At 42.0% G+C, this 19,698-nt stretch overlaps 1 protein-coding gene across 5 annotated transcripts in view; it reads left to right on the forward strand.

Annotated features, from left to right (window-relative positions):
- The first annotated feature begins 463 nt into the window (after nucleotides 1-463).
- Nucleotides 464-19,698, forward strand: part of NCF2 (neutrophil cytosolic factor 2) — a 71,525-nt gene continuing 52,290 nt past the window's right edge. For 3 of the 5 annotated variants that reach the window (XM_074389963.1, XM_074389964.1, XM_074389965.1), the window contains exons 1-4: nucleotides 464-974; nucleotides 5,967-6,027; nucleotides 6,838-6,897; nucleotides 15,772-15,877. The gene's annotated coding sequence lies outside the window, so the exon portion shown is untranslated. The remainder of the gene's footprint in view (nucleotides 975-5,966; nucleotides 6,028-6,837; nucleotides 6,898-15,771; nucleotides 15,878-19,698) is intronic. The other 2 variants (XM_074389966.1, XM_074389967.1) reach the window with 1 other exon arrangement.

Here is a 19,698-nt window from a genome sequence, read left to right on the forward strand (position 1 = left end):
AGGCCATCCTGGTCAACATGGTGAAACCCCATCTCTACTAAAAATACAAAAAGTAGCTGGGCATGGTGGCGCACACCTGTAGTCCCAGCTACTCAGAGGCTGAGGTGAGAGAATTGCTTGAACTCAGGAGGCGGAGGTTGTGGTGAGCCGAGATCGTGCCATTGCACTCCAGCCGGGGTAATGAGCGAAACTCCGTCTCAAAAAAAAAAAAAAAAAAAAAAAGGAGAAAAGGTTTCCTGCTTCTCCACCAAGTACTGTACTCTTTTTTTTTTTTTGAGACGGAGTTTTCGCTCTTGTTACCCAGGCTGGAGTGCAATGGCATGATCTCGGCTCACCGCAACCTCCGCCTCCTGGGTTCAAGCAATTCTCCTGCCTCAGCCTCCTGAGTAGCTGGGATTACAGGCACGTGCCACCATGCCCAGCTCATTTTTTATATATATATATTTTTTTTTTAGTAGAGATGGGGTTTCACCATGTTGACCAGGATGGTCTCGATCTCTTGACCTCGTGATCCACCCGCCTCGGCCTCCCAAAGTGCTGGAATTACAGGCTTGAGCCACCGCGCCCGGCCCCAAGTACTGTACTCTTAACAAGAACTAATTTGGTAGGATTTTTATAAGAGTATACAGATATCAGATGATAGAGAAGAGAGTCATTAATGATGTCAGCACTACTGAAGCCTTTGGAGGGATTCCATAGTCCTATGGATGGCAGTTGAACACCTGTTTGTAATATCACTGCCCAAAGACCTAGACTAGAAAGTGCAAAGTAGCCTAGCAGCTGCAGTCATTCATTCCCAGCCTCTAAACATCTCTTTCCTACACCTTAAATCCATTTCTTGGACTTAACTACTATCTACTGACAGCAACTTCTGTTTGCTTTCCAGCTGCACCTGACTAGATTGCCACTTTAAAACACTTCCAGGCAATTCAGGGCCCTGTGGGTGAAGAAGAGCTACAGTGAAGAAGCAATAGGTATTATTTTTAAATTTTACTTAGAGATGAGGACTTGCTGTGCTGCCCAGGTTGGAGTGCAGCGGCTGTTCACAGTTGTGATCATAGTGCACTGAAGCCTCAAACTCCTGGCTTCCAGCAGTCCTCTGCCTCAGCCTTCTCAGTAGCTGGAACTATAGGCACATGCCACTGTGCCTTAGCCAGTAGGTATTAGAGGTAGTCAAGTAGGTATAACATAACCAATTACAAACTTTAAAATCAAAGCAAAAATGATACTGAATGCTTTTTCATAAAATCCTTCTTAACATCACTTCATAACTGAGGCTTTTGGGAAAATTCTGGAGTTCCGTATTCTGTGTACGCAGGAATGGTTGTATTTAGAATCTGCCAATCTATCATCTTTACTAAGAGGAGAGAGTAAAAATATTTAACAAGTAGTACAATATAGAGACTGAGTCAAAATGGATACCAGTTGCAAACAACTTGTTCAACTGGAGCCTCCTGACTAAATGTCAGCCCAGGGTATAGTAGCCATGACAATACTATCCTTGGTAAAAAGAGTTGGAATAGGATTAACTGTGAAAAAAATATATATATAAATGCCAAGGGACACTTTTAGCACAAAATTAGTTCTTTACCTCCCATTCTTTCCTCGTTAATCTCATTGGTTTTATTATTTGTTTTTTTTCTTGCCGTTTTACAAAGGGGAAGAAATGGAAAACATGCCCCTTTTTAGTCATTAGGTAGCAGCACCATTTAGGTAACAGTCCTACTCAACCCCAGTATGATGATATTTTAAGGACATGAACATGGGTGAAATCAATGTGTAAATGGTACAACTTAACCACATTCCTTTTAAAGCATTTACTGTGATCCCCAGGATCATGAGGACATAACAGAAAAATAAGGTCTGAACCTTGGTCACCAGTTTGCTATCAGCCTAATTGGGAAATAAGGTTAAGCACTTGAAAATTAACGTCATATAATTTAGCATTTGGCTGTAAATGCAGTTAGTCAGTGTTGGGAGAACAATAAAATCAGGGTACCCAGAGTATTTAAAGTGAGACATTAATTTGAGCTAATCATTTGGAAGAGCAGAAAGGACTAACAGTCCAAGTAACATGAACAGAGTAGAAAGATAAAAGTGACTTTAATAGTCACCGTTCTTGGAGTATTACTGTTTTTAACATAAAATTCTAGATGGTGTGAATTTTTAACAGGATTAGGCTTTCATAAGCTATCTCTGTAGTAGATTGAAGAAAATCATGGGAAATCATAATTTTTTATTAGCTGAAATAGACATTGACGGTCATTAAGTTTCACCCCATGTAAAAAGAATGGGAAAATTAAATTTTGTTAAAAGGAAGGCATTTTAAGTTAATGATAAAGTAGTTATTTAAAATAGGATGGATAATTATGGCTAATGTTTTCATTTAATTATTTTTGATCGTTTATTACAATTGTAAATTATGTTTACTAGTATTCATTTAAAAGAAATTTGTTAATATTGAAACGTCAGTAGTCTATCACAGGTCCATGTGGCCCAGAGTTAAGTCTATATGAACAAGATAACAAAGATAGAATGCAAATAGCAGGAAACAAGTCATAGTATCCCCAGCATGTGGTATTTACATGGTTTTTAATTTTTCTAAGCAAGATTCTGAAGTAGATTAAAACACAAAAGCTACCCTATATTGAGTCCTTACTATGTCTCAATCTCATTATATATTTATCTCCAGAACTGAGGCTAAGAGAATGTATATCTGCCCAAGATCAGATAGTTTGTAGGTGCCAGAACCAGGATTTCAAGTCACATCTACTTGACTCCAAAGTTATATCACACTTCTTTCTTAAGTCTGGAGCTTGGAGAATAAAAACGTTTCTAAAAGAGATGAAGATTTTTTTTTTTTTTTCCTAGAAATTCCAAACCTTGGTACTTGGGTGATACTGTGGAGAGGTAAAATCAACTCAGGAGGCAATTATAGAGGTAAACACTGACAGAAGTAGGCATCAAAAGAAAGATTTGAAGAGGTTCCACAGCACACAAGAACAGAGCTACTTTTTCACCATGAGTTTTGCCTATATTTTGATGATTTTTTAAATCTATTAGAAATAGTAGGTAAAGAACAAGACATGAGAAAACTGCATGCTTTAAGAAATTCAGACCTTCAATTACTTTTTTCTAGTGAAGTTATGTATATTGTGGGTATTGACCTCTAATCTCATTTTTAATGCATTCCCTGTTTTCTGTGTTTTTGTAGATGATGTATTTTGAATAATAAACTATTTTAATTGTTTGTCATAATTCCATTTAGCAAGAACCAGTGCTGCAATCTCATTTCTTTAGCCAAGCTCAACAGAGAATTGTTCATACCTAAAACTCGTGGGTGTAATTGAATTCCCAAGAATCACTCAGGCCCACCTTACTTGACTGTAATTGCCTGGGGCTCCATTTTGGAGGCACTCCAAATTCGAAGTTATCTCTGTCCACCCTGCTGGAAAACCCTCATATTCTGATATCAATGTCAGTTGAAAATAAGTTTTGGGCCGGGTGTGGTGGCTCATGCCTGTAATCTCAGCACTTTTGAGAGACCAAGGTGGGCAGATCACGAGGTCAGGAAATCGAGATCATCCTGGCTAACACGGCGAAACCCCGTCTCTACTAAAAATATAAAAAGCCGGGTGTGGTGGCGGGCGCCTGTAGTCCCAGCTACTCAGGATGTTGAGGCAGGAAAATCGATTCAACCCTGGAGGTGGAGGTTGCAGTGAGCCGAGATTGCACCACTGCACTCCAGCCTGGGAGACAAAGTGAGACTCTATATCAGAAAAAAGAAGAAAATGAGTTTTGCATGGGAAATGGGAGATCCTTGAGTTAACTCTGGGCTTGAGAAAAACAGGATCAAAATCAGACCTGCATGGATGAGGGACCAAAACACCATTCACCAGGCATCAACTCACCAGCAAATATTTATTTATCATTTTTGTGCATGGCACTGTTGCAGGTCGACTAGGCTTTGGTTGGGTCTGTACAGGATTGGATCAGTTCTAATTTTCTCAACTCTTTCTACTTCTTGTGTTCAGGTGCCTTGTATCTTTATTTTCCCTAATTCTTTTCTTTGTTCTTTTTTCTCTCTTCAGTCCATGCATCTGCTGCCTTCCCTCTCTTTTTCTGTCTCTACTCCCCTTGCCTCATTTTTCCCACTATTTCATGCTCATGCCTAGGCTCTTAGAGTCATTTCTGCTAATTAAATATGTTCTGCTCAAGCAGCAAGTTTAAACAGTGCCTTCCCACAATTCAACTGACTTTTAAATTGCCTTTAAATTGTGTGATTTTTACTTCCATAGGTTGCTTTGGCCAGCAATTGAGAAAATAGCCTAAAATCTAAGCTTGACCAATTTTGGTTTGTTTTTGTTTGTTTATTTGTTTTTTGTGTTTTTTGAGATGAAGTCTTGCTTTGTCACCCAGACTGGAGTGCAATGGCATGATCTTGGCTCACTGCAACCTCTGCCTCCTGGGTTCAAGCGATTCTCCTGCCTCAGTCTCCTGAGTAGCTGGGGTTAGAGGCACCTGCCACCATGCCCAGCTAATTTTTCTATTTTTAGTACAGATGATGTTTCACCATGTTGGACAGGCTGGTCTGGAACTCATGACCTCAAGTGATCTGCCCGCCTCAGCCCCTCAAAGTGCTGGGATTACAGGCAGGAGCCACTGCACCCAGCCAGACTAATTTTTAGAGACACGGTTTTTCCTTTGGATTTACAGATAATGCCACTTTACAGACAAAATATTTTAAAAGCACCAAAATAATTGACAGACACACCCAATTAAGAAACAGACCAGTGGTCTCTGTAGAACTGTGTACCCTAAAACAAGGCTGCTTCTGTCCATATTCCTGCCGTGGGACCTCTACCCCACTGCCTCTCCACCTCAGCCCAATGTCACTAATGCAATATGTGAAAACCGCAGTGTCAAAACGTTCTGTGCAAGTGCCTCTTGTACAATTCCAGATACAGAGGAGACTGGGGGAGCCCACAGACGTACAGCATGCCATCTGCCTCAAGGTGGTGCTACTTTACCGCATTGATGATCCAACCACAAGCAACATGGGACACAGCATTCACTTTAATGTTTCTGTTTTCCTTTATCATTTCTGTTACTTGAGTGTATAAGAGTAATAAACATAAATGATCTATGTTTACATTTCTTATTCGTCTCTGAAACAGTTCCCTAGAATCCACACCACATGAAACACATTGAGTAGCATATAACCCACCTGAATTCCAAAGCATTCTAAACTCCCATATTTTCCAGCCTAGCTCATGCTCTCCAAGACACACTCTCTTGACCTTTCTGCTAGACTGTACAGGCCCCCTAAAGTCATAGTAGCTGTCTCTTACTCATTCCCCACATTCCTTTGTCATAGTAGATGTTCAACAAAATATCTCTTGGTTGCGTAACATTGAGTCAAGTCACCTAAGAAATCCTTAAGTTATACACAGGTTTCTAGGGTACCTGAATAGAACAACACATCAGAAGTACAAATTGAGAACCATACAAAGAGTAAAATAATTCTTGGGTTCAAATACCCTAGAGCCAATCAAATTTAGTCACAAAGAATTGAAATTCACTTCAATGTGAACAGTTAAGCAGGGAATTTAACAGCCTTAGGTGGAAATCAGAGCCACCATATGCAGCTCCTATAGTGTTTGTCTCTGCCGGAAGTCACCAGAGAAAGTGCTGAGCAACAGAATTCCAGCTCACATCTGACCAACAGTGGCACCATGGCAGTTTGTATGAATTATTATTCTGTGGCATCACCTTCTAAGAGTAGAGATGTAACCCAATACCCTTTGTTTTCCTTAAAGATAATCGTTAAATTATGTCATGAATTTATATCACCTTTCTTGACTTTATACATAGATTTTTCTAACTCTGTCAGCTCTTAGGGTAATGAATAACTTAAGTGACCAATGCCACTGACTAACATCATGCTTTCTTTTGTTTCTCCAAAGATTTAATCAAGATGCCAGGAGCAACTTTAAGATTCTCTTCAATTTGCTAACCAAGTTAAAGGTGAGTATATTCATTAGCTAATGGTTTTATATTTTATTCATTTTAGTTTTATTCATTTGTTTCCAAATAATTTGTGCATATTGTTCAAAATTCAAAAGGTAGGAAAGATATACTGTGGTAATTTTCCCTTCCACACTAGTTCCCCTTTTGACAACCATTATTACTTAATTCTTGGGTATCCTTCCAGATATAGTGTATGCATTTATAGGCAAATACCTATATAAGATTTTACCCCTTTGTGTACATAAATACTAACATACTATAAATAGCGTTCTGTGCCTTGCTTTTTTCATTAACAGTATATTTGGGTGATAATTTCCTGTTAGTACGTAACAAATGTCCTTATTCTGTCAGAGGCGTTCGAACCAGAGCAACTCCATCTTGAATAGGGGCTGGGAAAAATAAGGCTGAGACCCAATGGGCTGCATTCCCAGATGGTTAAGGCATTCTAAGTCACAGGATGAGACAGGAAGTGGTCAACACAAGATACCGATCATGAAGCCCTGCTGATAAAATAGTTTGCAGTAAAGAAGCTGGCCAAAACCCACCAAATCCAAGATGATGATGAAAGTGACCTCTGGTCGTCCTCACTGCCACACTCTCACCAGCAACATGACAGTTTACAAATGCCATGGCAACTGTCAAGAAGTTATCCTATATGTAAAAAGGGGAGGCATGAATAATTCACCCCTGTTTAGCATATCACCAAGAAGTAAAATGGGCAACCAGCAGCCCTCAGGGCTGCTCTGCCTATGGAGTAGACATTCTTTATCCCTTTATTTTCTTAATAAACTTGCTTTCACTTTGCAGACTCACCCTGAATTCTTTCTTGCATGAGATCTAAGTCCCCTGGATTGGGACCCCTTTCAGGTAACAATTCTATTTTTATGACTGCATAATAATTCTATTATATAAATAAATGTACCATAATTTACTTAGCCATTTCCCTTTTGATTTAGGTGGTTTCTGATCTTTTCAATTACAAACAGTGCTACAGTGAATAGCATTATACACAAGCCATTTTATATATGTTCAAGCCTGTTTGTAGATAAATTCCTAAAAGTGGAAGTTAAGGTCAATTGGAGGGTCTTTAAGGGAGATATTGCTAAATTGCCTTTCTTAAGGGTTTTATCAATTATGCTTTCTCTAGCAATGTAGAAGAATGCATGTTTTCCTGCCCCTTTACCTATTCTATGTGTTTGTCATAAAACATTTTTTAATCGTTTCAAATCTGATGTTTTAAAAATGGTATCATATATTTGCATTTCTCTTAATGTAAATGAGATTGCACATCTTTTCACATGTTTAAAAGCCAGTTGTATTTTCTTTTCCATATTTTTGTATTTCTATATTTTCTTTGCCCTTTTGATCTTTTTTTATTGATTTGTAGGAGCTCTTTTTATTATAGAAAAATAAACTATTTGTTTACAATAGGAATGTCAAATATTACATTTTGAGTTTCACTTTATAATGGTTTTTACTAGGAATAAAAAAGTTATTTTTTATTTTTATCTAATTGAGTTTATTAATCTTTTCTTATGGCATCTAGTTCAAGTCATACTTAAAAATATTTTACCAGCTCCAAAATTTAAAAATGGAAATCTCATGAAGTGTTCTTGGGTGGGTGTTTTTATGATTTAAAATTTTAGGTTTCTTATTTTAAAAATTCATCTTTTTCTTCTCAACAATTGCTGCTCCAAATGTAAACTAGATGTGATTAATTAGTCCCCATACAGAAGTCTTATATAGCTCCTAATATATTGATTTGGTTGGTTTTCTCAGGACTTGAGGGTATTTTCCTAAGACAAACTACCTAAGTATTTCCTGCAGGATCTAGATTCTAGGTAAGAGACACACAGTCAACAACTAAAATTCAGTAGTAAACAAGCTATAATAGAGAAAAGAGTAAATTCATGTAGAATAACAGATAGGGAGCAATTACTTCTCCAAGAGAGAATGTCAAGGAAAAGGTATGAAAATGGAACCATTTCACTGGGTCTTGAAGGCTGTCTAAGAGTTTGCCAAATAGAAAAGAACAGAAAAGGAATGCTAAGCTGAGGCAATAACACGATTTCAGAATTTACACAATTAGTTAAAATTCCAGAATCCTATTCATTATCAGTATTAAATCAAATTAATTAACTGATACGATGTTACCACTAAGTTTGAAGGCTGGTTCCAAATTTTCTGGGTCCTCAGATCAAAAGTCAAAAATTTCTTAAGATATAATACCCAGTGTTTATTCTAATGAGAGGAAAACATCTGTTCCTGAGATACAGTCTGTTATGAGTTACATGTCATAGCTGTTGTCAGGTCAGGAAGTACATAGGCAAAGTATAAGCTGATTGATAGTGACTCTGGGGAGCCATATTGAGTAGGTGATGTTGGAGCTCAGCAGGAAGGTGGACCATGAGAATTAGTGATGTCTGCCATGGGTTTTAGAAGGGTAGAATCACAACACACATTTTATTCCTGCTCTAAATGATACATAATACCTGCATTATTTGACCCTGGCCTTTATCTACAGTTCCATCCCCAACTAAACGTAGGACTGCCTCAAACAAGTCCAGCAGACACCATTCATGTCACACAGTTGTGCTGTAAGGAACGCCACTTATATGGAATCAGTATAAATTGGGCTTCTGGGAGCTGTAATAATACTGTTTAATATTACCTAAAGCTCTGCTTAACTTTTACCTGCCCACCACCAAAACTCATGCTTCCATTTCTCTGAAGGTCTGCTCCACTCTTGTTTTTATCACTAATAATCAGCCTCTTCTGCTTTACCAGTAACATGACTAAACACTACTACCTGAAGCCCCATACGTTTTCCATCATGAAGTTCAGGAACCCAGACCAAAACTGACTTTTGTTTCTCAGTTCCACTGCCAAAGTCCCAGGGAAGGATTCTGGTTTGTCCAGCGGTTGAGTCTCAACCGCTGGACCAATCAACTGAGACATAGGCTGGATCACATATTATTTTACTAATATAGCGACTTTCATTGTAACTCTGTAGATGGAGTATAAGCCCAAAAAGGCCTCAGAAGTGAGATTCTTCTTCTTCTTCTTTTTTCTTTGAGATGGCGTTTTGCTCTTGTTGCCCAGGCTGGAGTTCAATGGCACCATCTCAGCTCACCGCAACCTCCGCCTCCCACGTTCAAGCAGTTCTCCTGCCTCAGTCTCCTGAGTAGCTGGGATTACAGGTGCCTGCCACCACACCTGGCAATTTTGTGTTTTTAGTAGAGACCAACCTCCATGTTGGTCAGGCTGGTCTCAAACTCCCAACCTCAGGTGATCTGCGCGCCTCGCCTCCCAAAGTGCTGAGATTACAGTTGTGAGCCACCGCGCCCAGCAGAAATGAGATTCTTATTACACAAAAGAATAAATATGTGTTTCATGTACAGGTTCTTCTAGGTTAGGGCCCATGGATTATTTATCTTTGGTCACTTCATGAAACTTGGTTCATAATTGGAGTCCCTTATATTTATTGAAGTATTAGACACCTTTTGGTGAATAAATGAATACAGGTATTATTGCCCCATCTTAACAAGGTTAACTTGGAGAAGTATATTGCCTAGCAAAATATACATGTTATGGTGATCAACTGGATATAGGTGTCTGATTATTAACAAGACTGTTTTCATTTCAAAAAGGACCACAAATAGAGTCTTATAAGAAGTGTGGGCAACGCGGTATAATAAACAAGTTTTTACTTTGGAAAAACAGATCCAGCAAGCTATGTGGCCTCTGTCAAGTCACTTAACCTTTCTGAGCCTGTTTCTTCATCTGTAAAGTAAATATAATATCATCTACAACATGAAATTGTTAGGAGGCATAAATCAATAAGGAGTGTCAAATGCCTGGCTTATCTATTAGGCTTTCAAGTAAATTATATTTCCTTTGTGTACTAGTTGATGGATTGATCTGGGTTTTACCTGGATTTATTTCTCAATTTTTCATCTATCTTATGTGTATGCATTATTTTATTTGAACATACCTTTTATTATTATTATTATTTTTTAGAGGGTAGATTCTGGGAGGCCAGAAACTATGCCTATAGAAATTATTCTTTTTAAAGAATGCCAAGCAGAAGGCTGACTATGCCTGGGAATTGTAAATATGCTATTCAAAGATAACAATATGTGGATTACTGTTAAGTGCCTAACCAGTCTCCTGACTGGTGGTCTTCAACCCATTCTCTACACAGCAAGATATTTTTAATCAAAAAATTTAAAATCAAAATTATATTTCTATTCCTTAAAAGGCTTTAAAGTCTTCCCATTGCTCTTAGTATCAAATCCAAACTCTTTAACATGGCCACAAAATTCTGTGTGGCCTGATTGTGTGGTCTTCAGCCACGAAATTCTGTGTGGTCTTCAGCCTCACTGCCCATCCTTCGTCTCTGAGTCGTAGTCACAGTAGCTTGCCATCTGCCAGGGTTCTTCTAGCACCGGGCCTTTGCACGTGCTACTTCCTCTGCCTGGAATGCTCTCCTCCTATCCTTCCCATTCACCCTCATTCACTTTACTTTCTCAGAGAAATTGTTCCTAACCCCATCTGTCTAAATTAGATCCTCCTCAGCTGGCCACAGTGCCTCGTGCCTATAATCCCAGCACTTTGGGAGGCTGAGGCAGGAGGATCACTTGAGCCCATGCATTTGATACCAGCCTGGATAACATAGGGAAACCCCATCTCTAAAAAAAAGAAAAAAAATTAGCTAGATGTAGTGGTGCATACCTGTGCTCCCAGCTACTTGGGAGGCTGAGGCAGGAGGATTGCCTGAGCCCTGGAGGTTGAGGCTGCATTGAGTCATGATCATGCCACTGCACTCCAGCCTGGGTGACAGAGCGAGACTCTTTCTCAAAAAAATGTATATAATAAATAAATAAGGCTCCCGTCATAGCCTTGAGTAGATATTGCCCTTTTCCTCTGTAGTGCTGGCATTACCGTAATTTATGTTTATTATTTGTATTTTACAAATATGATTATTTGATTATCTGTGTTACCACTCCATGGCCCACTCCATGCAGACAAGCACTGTGTCTGTTTTTGCTCACCTCCGATCTCCTATGTCCAGCACCCAGTACAAATTACTTGTCTGTTACTAGACAAGGTAACTGTGTCTAGTTACCCAATAGATAGCAGGTATGCAGGAAATATTGGTTGAATACTTGGATGCTGAAGAATAAAATGGACCAAGAACGTATTTGCTACTGATTACTACATAACAAATTACTCTACAACACAGTAGCTTAGAACCACAATAATTATTAAGACCCCTCATATAAAATATGCATGTAAAAGAGGTAGGGCATCATTCCTGGAGGCTTCTCTACCCTCCCTTAGTTTCCAAATTTGGAAATCCTAGACCGTGAAGGTCATAAGAGGTTACCTTCCATACAGATATAGTCAATTTACCTGTATTGCCCCCAACAACATGTTTCTGCCCCATTCAGATGACTAGAAGGTCAGTTTAGTTTTCCTATTATATCACTTACCTACTGCTACATTAAAAATTACCATCAGACTTAGAGGCTTAAAATAACCTATGTTTGCTTATTATCCACAGTTGCTGTGGGTCAAGAATTTGAGCACAGCTAAGCTGGATCCTCTGGTGATATGGTCTGGCTATGTCCCCACCGAAATCTCATCTTCAGTTGTAGCTCCCATAATCCCTATTTGTCATTGAAGGGATCCAGTGGGAGGTAATTGAATCATAGGGCGTGTTTTCCCAAGCTATCCTCATGACAGTGAGTAAGTCTCACCAACGGGTTTATAAAGGGCGGTTCCTCCACACATGCTCTCTTGCCTGCCACCATGCAGGATGTGCCTTTGCTCCTCCTTCACTTTCCACCATGGTTGTGAGGCCTCCCCAAGCCATGTGGAACTGTGAGTACACTGAACTTCTTTTTCTTTATAAATTATCCAGTCTCAGGTATTTCTTTATAGAACTATGAAAATGGGCATTTCAGTTTTTCTACTATATTACTTATCTCCTGCTACATTAAAAATTACCATAGAACTTAGAGGTTTAAGACAACATGTTTATTATCCACAGTTGCTGTGGGTCGGGACTTTGAGCACAGCTAAGTTGGGTCCTCTGGCAAACCAGTGCCAGTTTTGCACAGGCTGCTGGGCTAAGGATCTCAGTGTATCCTGCCTGGCTCAGCCCAAGCACACCTCTCTTCAGAATGCTGAGAGAACAAAAGATCTGTGGACCTTCTACCCTAAGCTCCAGGCTGTTCCAAGTGAAGCCCTTGGTGCTGGCCCTGCTCAGCAATCAGCTATGGTGCATCCATTGTTGATAGTGAGCCATACCAGGGATGGAGTAACAGAAGAGAGGAGAGCATCTCAGCACAAACAACATTTGCGATGTGATACCTGTGAAGTATTCATAGATGAGTCCCCCACCCATCCTCCCTTTTATTTTGTGACTTCCCCTACCTGCCCCCATTCCTGTGGAGAAGCAAGATGCTGCCATTTGTTCTACAGAATTGCCATGGTGGAGAGAGAACAGAAACGACAAATAGTTGGCAATGGTCCACATCTCCCAGTGAAAGACAGGATGCAGAGTGTTTGCTGACCAATCTCTACCCTCCACCAGCCTCTCCTCTTCCAGCCACACCATGCTCTCACCGCACCCCCCTCCCCCGCACCCACCAGAAGATAAAGAAGGGAAGATAAAGAGACCAGTGGAGGAGAAACAAGAGTTACACCCTGGACAGGGATGCTGGAGTCCAGAGGAGAGATGCTCACCTCTCCCAGAAATAGGTAGCTTCAAAGGGAGACATGAAAGATCATGAGAAAAGTTTGGGGATTTTGGAGTAGAGGAACTTGGATAGGTTTAAACCTGAAGTGCCTAAGAATGCCTGGAGCTGAATGAGATTATATTTTCCGCCTCCAATAGAAACAGAACTAAAAATAGAGAGTTTGGAGAAATGAAGACTTTTGTTTTTAGTATTTGTATTAGTAGGAATATGCATATTTGCCACAGAAGTGCAATTCTCTGAAATGGATTTTTTTTTGCAGATTTTTCTGCACCCCTCTTATCATGAAGACATGTTTTCTAAGCCTAAAAATCACATGTGTACTAACTGGTACACTTTAAAAACAACAACAACAGGATAATTATGGTTCAGCTCCAGCCCTCTGGAAATTTTCATCCAGAGTGTCAGCTTAGATACTGAATGGGAAAATAGAGGGCACTAGATTTCCCCTCTACCCTTGCCAAAAAGATGTTTCCCAGGCCCCTGTGCTCGGGCCTGCCAGACTCAATTAGGGAAGAAGAACCACGTGACACTGAAGCTTATTTCAGAGCCCTTTTTACTTCCCCATTCTGAATGTGACTCAGGAGACACCCAAGAACTGGATAAGGATGAGAGGACTCCTTTTATCCTTTAACAAGTGCCGCCTGGTGGCCTGCTATGGAGCATGCAAAGAGACTATGAATAAGATTCATGCAAAAAGAGAGACTATGAATTCTTAACCCTGGACTCACCACCCATGCCTGAGCTCTTTCTCCTCTGCCCTCCTCACTCCCTGGCCTATCATTGGCCTCCCCTAGAAATGCAAAGGCTCCTCTTTTTCACCCTGGATGTGGGTGGTTTAGTTCTGAGAGCTGAATTGGGGTAATCAATTGGCCAAAAGTAACAGGTGTTTTTCACCCAAGTTCAGGAAGAGCAAATGAACGTAAGAGTCTATGATTTTACCTCCCTAAATGGGTGCTGGGTGGACGGAAGCATGGAGCAATCAGCTGAAGTGCAGAAACCTCAACCTGAGTGATCAAATGCTTGGGAAATAACTTCTAAAGCAAGAGTAATAATGACAGCCCATCAAATGCTGGCTTGAGACACAGCAAACTGGACCCCAAAGAGCCATCGAAGGTCTAGACAGGTGTTTTAGTTTCACACAGTATAAAAGGCACAGAAAATCTTACTGAAAGCCAAGGGGCTGAAAGACAGCCAAAACCAAGAAACAGGAATCCCTTTGGTTCATTGAAGATGGCACATCAGAATAGCCAGTCTGCTGGAACACTTTGATTCTGGAACAAGGCAGAATTCAGTTGAACATATGTGTTCAAAGTTTTAGGAAATTAAGCACAAGGCCGTGACATCTTCTGGAAATGGTGTCCAGCCCATACCATATAGAGCTTACAGGAATCCCCCGGTATCCACACTTTCACTTTCTGATGTTTCCGTTACCTGAGGTTTCAGTTACCCTGGTCAACTGCAGTCCAAAAATATTACATGGAAAACTTTAGAAATTAGTAATTCATAGTTTTAAATGCACATCGTTCTGAGTAACATGATGAAACCTCATACAATCGGATCTACCCTGCCTAGAATGTGAATCATCTCTTTGTCCAGTGTATCCACACTGTATATGCACCCTACCCATTACTATACAGCAAAAAACATAGTGTATGTAAGGCTTGGTACTATCTGAGGTTTCAGGGATCCACTGGGAGTCTTGGAATGCATCCCCTGCAGATAACGAGGGACTACTGTATTTTTTTTTTCTTTTCTGAGATGGATCTCATTCTGTTGCCCAGGCTGGAGTGCAGTGGTGTGATCTCAGCTCACTACAACCTCTGCTTCCTAGGCTCAAGCAATTCTCCTGCCTCAGCCTCCCGAGCAGCTGAGATTACAGGTGTGCACCACCACACCTGGCTAATTTTTGTATTTTTAGAAGAGATGGAGTTTCACCATGGTGGCCAGTTTGGTCTCAAGCTCCTGACCACAGGTGATCCACCTGCCTCGGCCTCCCAAAGTGCTGAGATTACACACGTGAGCCAATGTGCACAGCTGTCTACTGTATTTTCATTTGGCCTAGCATTGTTCACTGAATGTTTTACCCCAGGCCTTCTATAGATAATCTTGAATTACATATAAACTTTTTTGGGGCAAGGATGACATCCTAGTTTTTGCTCGAGAGACCACTGTCATATGCAAATTGGTGCTTTGTAATTATTTGAGGACTTAACTAAATTTGCCATCAACCCTGGATTTCAGTTCTTTTTCTTTTCTTAGTTAAAACAACAGTGAGAATAAGGATTAATGAGAGATTACAATGTAGTTTAGAAGATACTAATGAATAGTTACTGCAGAGATACAGCATTGTGAATTTTGCATAAACAAAATGAAAGTGAATTGCTAGACCTTGAATTGCTAAACTTAAAGCATGACCATTTGGCCTAAAGATATAAGGAAAGGCCAATTTGTTAATTAGTTACCTGAATTGAGTAGGAAGTATCTGATATTTAAGGTTACTTCATGGTCAACTAAACACATTTTTTTTGTTCCTCAGACAGAACTCTGTCTTGAGGGAAAAAAAAGCCCTCTGCGAAAGGACATTTCCTGTTTGTGAACTGTGCAGTGCTCTTCCTCAAGCTCGGTGGGCCAGACCCACTGTGTGTCTGGGTCTCCAGCTGGTACCCAGGTTGCTCTAGAATCTAGAATCTGAAAACAGCTCAGTGGGAATATCAGCAGGTTACACAGATTTCTCCAGAATTAAAATGAAAGTCCCAGGGGGCCAAGATTCACCTGCTGCTTCCTCAGGCAGAGAAAATCTAGCAGTCGAGTTCGTCTCTATGTGACTTTGGCAAATTACCTTAGCAGGACTTTATTTGTAGTTTCACAAATAATCTCAGGAAAGCTAGACGGCACCAAACGCCAGTCCTACTATTAAAGAGCAGGACAATCAGCTCCTCTGCCTACAATTTCTTTTGTCTTTTGTTTGTTTTAGACAGGGTCTCACTCTGTCGCCCAGGCTGGAATGTAGTGCCACAATCACGGCTCACTGCAACCTCAACCTCCTGCGCTTACAAGATCCCCCCACCTCAGCCTCCCAAGTAAGTAAGACTATAGGTGTGTGCCCCACACCTAGCTAATTGTTTAATTTTTTTTATAGAGACAGAGTCTCATTTGTTTGCAGAGACAGGGTCTCAGGATTTCGAGACCAGCCTGAGCTGGTCTCGAACTCCCGAGCTGAAGTGATCCTCCCACCTCAGCCTCCCAAAATGCTGGGATTCCAACCTCCCCAAGTTCTAGGCACACCCCACCCCTCTGCCTACCTTTCTGTCCATGTGCCCCAGCCCAAGTCAGAGAAGAAATCTGGAAACGTGCAGGTTGCCCTATGGGATTTGAAAAGGCATTTGGGCCCAAGGAGCTCACTGACGGCATGGACGGAACTACAGGCCCAGTTCCTTTCAGCCAGCACATCTGAGGCCAAGGCAATGGGATCAGCTCTTGGGAGGCCAGCACCACAACTGAAACAGGAAAAACACAGCACCATTCCAGGAGCTCCAAATTCCAAATGTCTTGGATGTATTTTAAAGATCTGGCTGTTTGTGTATTAATTTTTATATGTACTTACCTTTACAGAAACTTGTATTGGTCCCCAGGGTAAGGAAACATTTCTAGTCTATTTTAAACTTTTTGAAAGTTAGAAGGCAAGGCTGTGAATTCAAGCATGAAATCCCTCAAGACACAGTGTGCCCTGGCAGGCTCTCAAGCTGATAGAAGCCTCTGACCCCTCCAGCTCCTAACCTCTTCCCCAGTTGCCAAGGTCTGGCTTTAGTCCCCGCTGCCCTCAGGAAATGACAGCTTTTGTACTTGTGTCAGTGAGGGTTTGGCTCTGTTGGGTCATGGATAAGAATTTTAGGACACTTCTAAGGGCCAAGTCATTCCCTGCCCTAGGCAGGATAGCACCATTCCTGAAAGAAAGATCTCTGCTTTTATCATTTGTTTGCTTGTGTATTGTTTGAGACAAGGCCTCTGTCGCCCACGCTGGAGTACAGTGGCCCAATCACGGCTCACTGCAGCCTCAACTTCCCAAGGCTCAGGTGATCCTCCTGTCTCAGCCCCCTGAGTAGCTGGAATTACAGACGGATGCCACCACATCCGGCTAATTTTTATATTTTTAGTAAAGACAGAGTTTCATCATGTTGCCCAGGGTGGTCTTGAACTCCTGGGCTCAAGTGATCTGCCCACTATGGCCTCCCAAAGTGGTGGGATTACAAGCGTGAGCCACTGTGCCTGGTTCATCCTGTTTGTTCTTAATAGGAAAAAATAACCAGGTTTACAGCTGAAATGTCTTTGACATGCTTTGGATTCTAGGAAAGAAAAAAATAATGAAACGTATTCAGATTCAGTGAAATGCTGGGGAAGTGGCGATTTCTCTTTCCCTTTTCTTTGCAGAGCACAGTTTGGCTTTAGAGTCAGACAAACCTGGGTTTAATCCTCATCGTTTATGAGGTCTAGAACCTTAAATAAGTGATTAATACTTAACCTAAAAACTAGTTTCTTTTACTGTCAATGGGTTTGCGTAAGGACCAAATGAAATGATGCATATCAAGTACTTGAGAGCTTTCTAGGCACCTAAGAACTCAGAGAGAGTAACTGTTACTGCCAGGACCTCTCCTGCCCCTGAAAGATTCTAAGCCTCTAGAGCCACAGCAATCAGATTTAATTGTCTTCAGGGCAAAGCTTGGAAATATGGACTCAGACTCACCTTTGGGGAGCCACATGACAATGGGCAGTGACAGTGGAAAGAAGAGGTTGTGCCAGGCATGGTGGCCCACGCCTGTAATCCCAGCACTTTGGGAGGCAGAGGCAGGCAGATCATGAGGTCAGCAGTTCAAGACCAGCCTGACCAACATGGTGAAATGCCATTTCTACTGAAAATACAAAAATTAGCCAGGGGTGATGGTGCGTACCTGTAATCCCACTACTCAGGAGGCTGAGGCAGGAGAATTGCTTGAACCCAGGAGGTGGAGGTTGCAGTGAGCTGAGATTAGGCCACTGCACTCCAACCTGGTGGCAACAGAGTAAGACTCCACCTCAAAAAAAGAGAGAGAGAGAAAGAAGAGGAGAAGGTCCTGCTCATTTTTGGCAGAGGCCTGAGAACTCTGCACACAACCGGTTTCAGCCTTCTGTTCCCCAACCTTCTCTAAGGTAAGGTTAGAACATGGGTAGACCTGTGCCCTCCCCACTTCCGCACACCAATTTGGTGAGGACTACGCTGGTTGGCTGCAGCCCTCACTTCCTCTCCACATCCATGCTGCCTTTGAGGTATGTGTCCGGAGGAGGGGAACTGCATGTGGAGCATGGCTGCTTCTTTACCCCAGACCTCGGCCCCTTGCAGCTGGGCTCTGAAGAGCCCCTGGAATCCCTGACACTGATCCCTGCGAGGCCCTCGGCATTTCTCGGCTTATTTGGTGAACTCTGTTAGAAATGAGTTGGGGTTTAGCCTAGTTTAGCTGCTGAGTTCTGTTCAGGAGGAAAGCAGCTAATGCAGATGCAGGAAGGAGAAGAAAAAACATGTTTCATCACGGGAAAGGTGTTACCACAGATTGGCCAAAGTTTCAGAAAGACTCTGGCCTGCACAGGCTTGGGAGCCCAGGGTGAGGAAGACAGGCAGAGGGGTGGGGGCTGCAGACCCAGGGTCCCCCTTCTCCCTGGGCTACTTTACCTGTGGGCAGCATCATTTATTCCTTTTCCAAGTTCAGGGAGAGCAGCCAGCCCTTCATCCTCTCAGCCCCCACTGTCTCCTCAGCTCTTCACACGCTGACTTCTGCCCCCTCTGCCCACTGCTCTGCCGTGACCTCACCATGGCCTTTGGCTTCCCTCCCCTCCCCTAGCCCTCTGGACGATCAGCCTCCCTCCTTGAAGAGCTGAGTCGGATGTGGCTGACCACCGTGCTCCCACTCTCCTCCTGCCTCTCTGATACTTGCCCACAGTCCCCACCCAGGGCTCCAGCAGTCTTAACTAGGGCCTCCCCAAAGTTCAGTCCCCATTTATTAAAGGCCATATCAGTTGTCTTCAGATTTCTGCTCTGCGGAGACAATATGGCCAGAAGCTTGCCTTGAGAGTCACTCGTATAAAAGTTGAGGGGTAGATGAGGTCACCACTCCATTTCCTGTGGCAGCGATGGGTGTCACCAGCCTCCCAGTCACTCTCCTTTTTCTCCACATGAAATGTCACATTGCCTTTGGCATTTATCCACATCCATCCTCTCTTCCTGTGGTGCCTTAGCATTGTTATTTCTCTCCTGAAGTATTGCAATAGCTTCTTGCATGTTTCTTTGACCTGCTAGAAACCGCTTCTCTAGAATTCAAAGCACCTGTCCCCCACCTTCCTTCCACCATTCTATGTCCCAATGGACAGGAGTGAAGGAGAGAGCACAAGAGAGTCTGCAAGAGCAATGGATGTAATAAAGAGATGTCCATGGCTGGGCACGGTAGCTCACGCCTGTAATCCCAACACTTTGAGAGGCCAAGGCAGGTGGATCACTTGAGGTCAGGAATTTGAGACCACCCTGGCCAATGCGGGAAACCCTGTCTCCATTAAAAATACAAAAAATAGCTGGGTGTGGTGGCAGGCGCCTGCAGCCCCAGCTACTGGGGAGGCTGAGGCGAGGCAGGAGAACTGCTTGAATCCGGGAGGCGGAGGTGCAGTGAGTCGATATCATGCCATTGCACTCCATCCTGGGTGACAAGAACAAAACTCCATCTCAAAAGAAAGAGAGAGAGAAAAACAGAGAGAGAGAGAGAGAGAGAGAAAGAGAGAGAGAGATGTTCAGCTACTAAGCAGATTGTACTAAGAAGACAATCCAAACAGGAAGATAGGGAAGTATGATAAACTGTGTTTAGTGACAAATGACAATCAATTC

This window comes from Saimiri boliviensis, chromosome 19, assembly GCF_048565385.1.
Source record: "Saimiri boliviensis isolate mSaiBol1 chromosome 19, mSaiBol1.pri, whole genome shotgun sequence".
In the NCBI taxonomy this organism is placed as follows: domain Eukaryota; kingdom Metazoa; phylum Chordata; class Mammalia; order Primates; family Cebidae; genus Saimiri; species Saimiri boliviensis.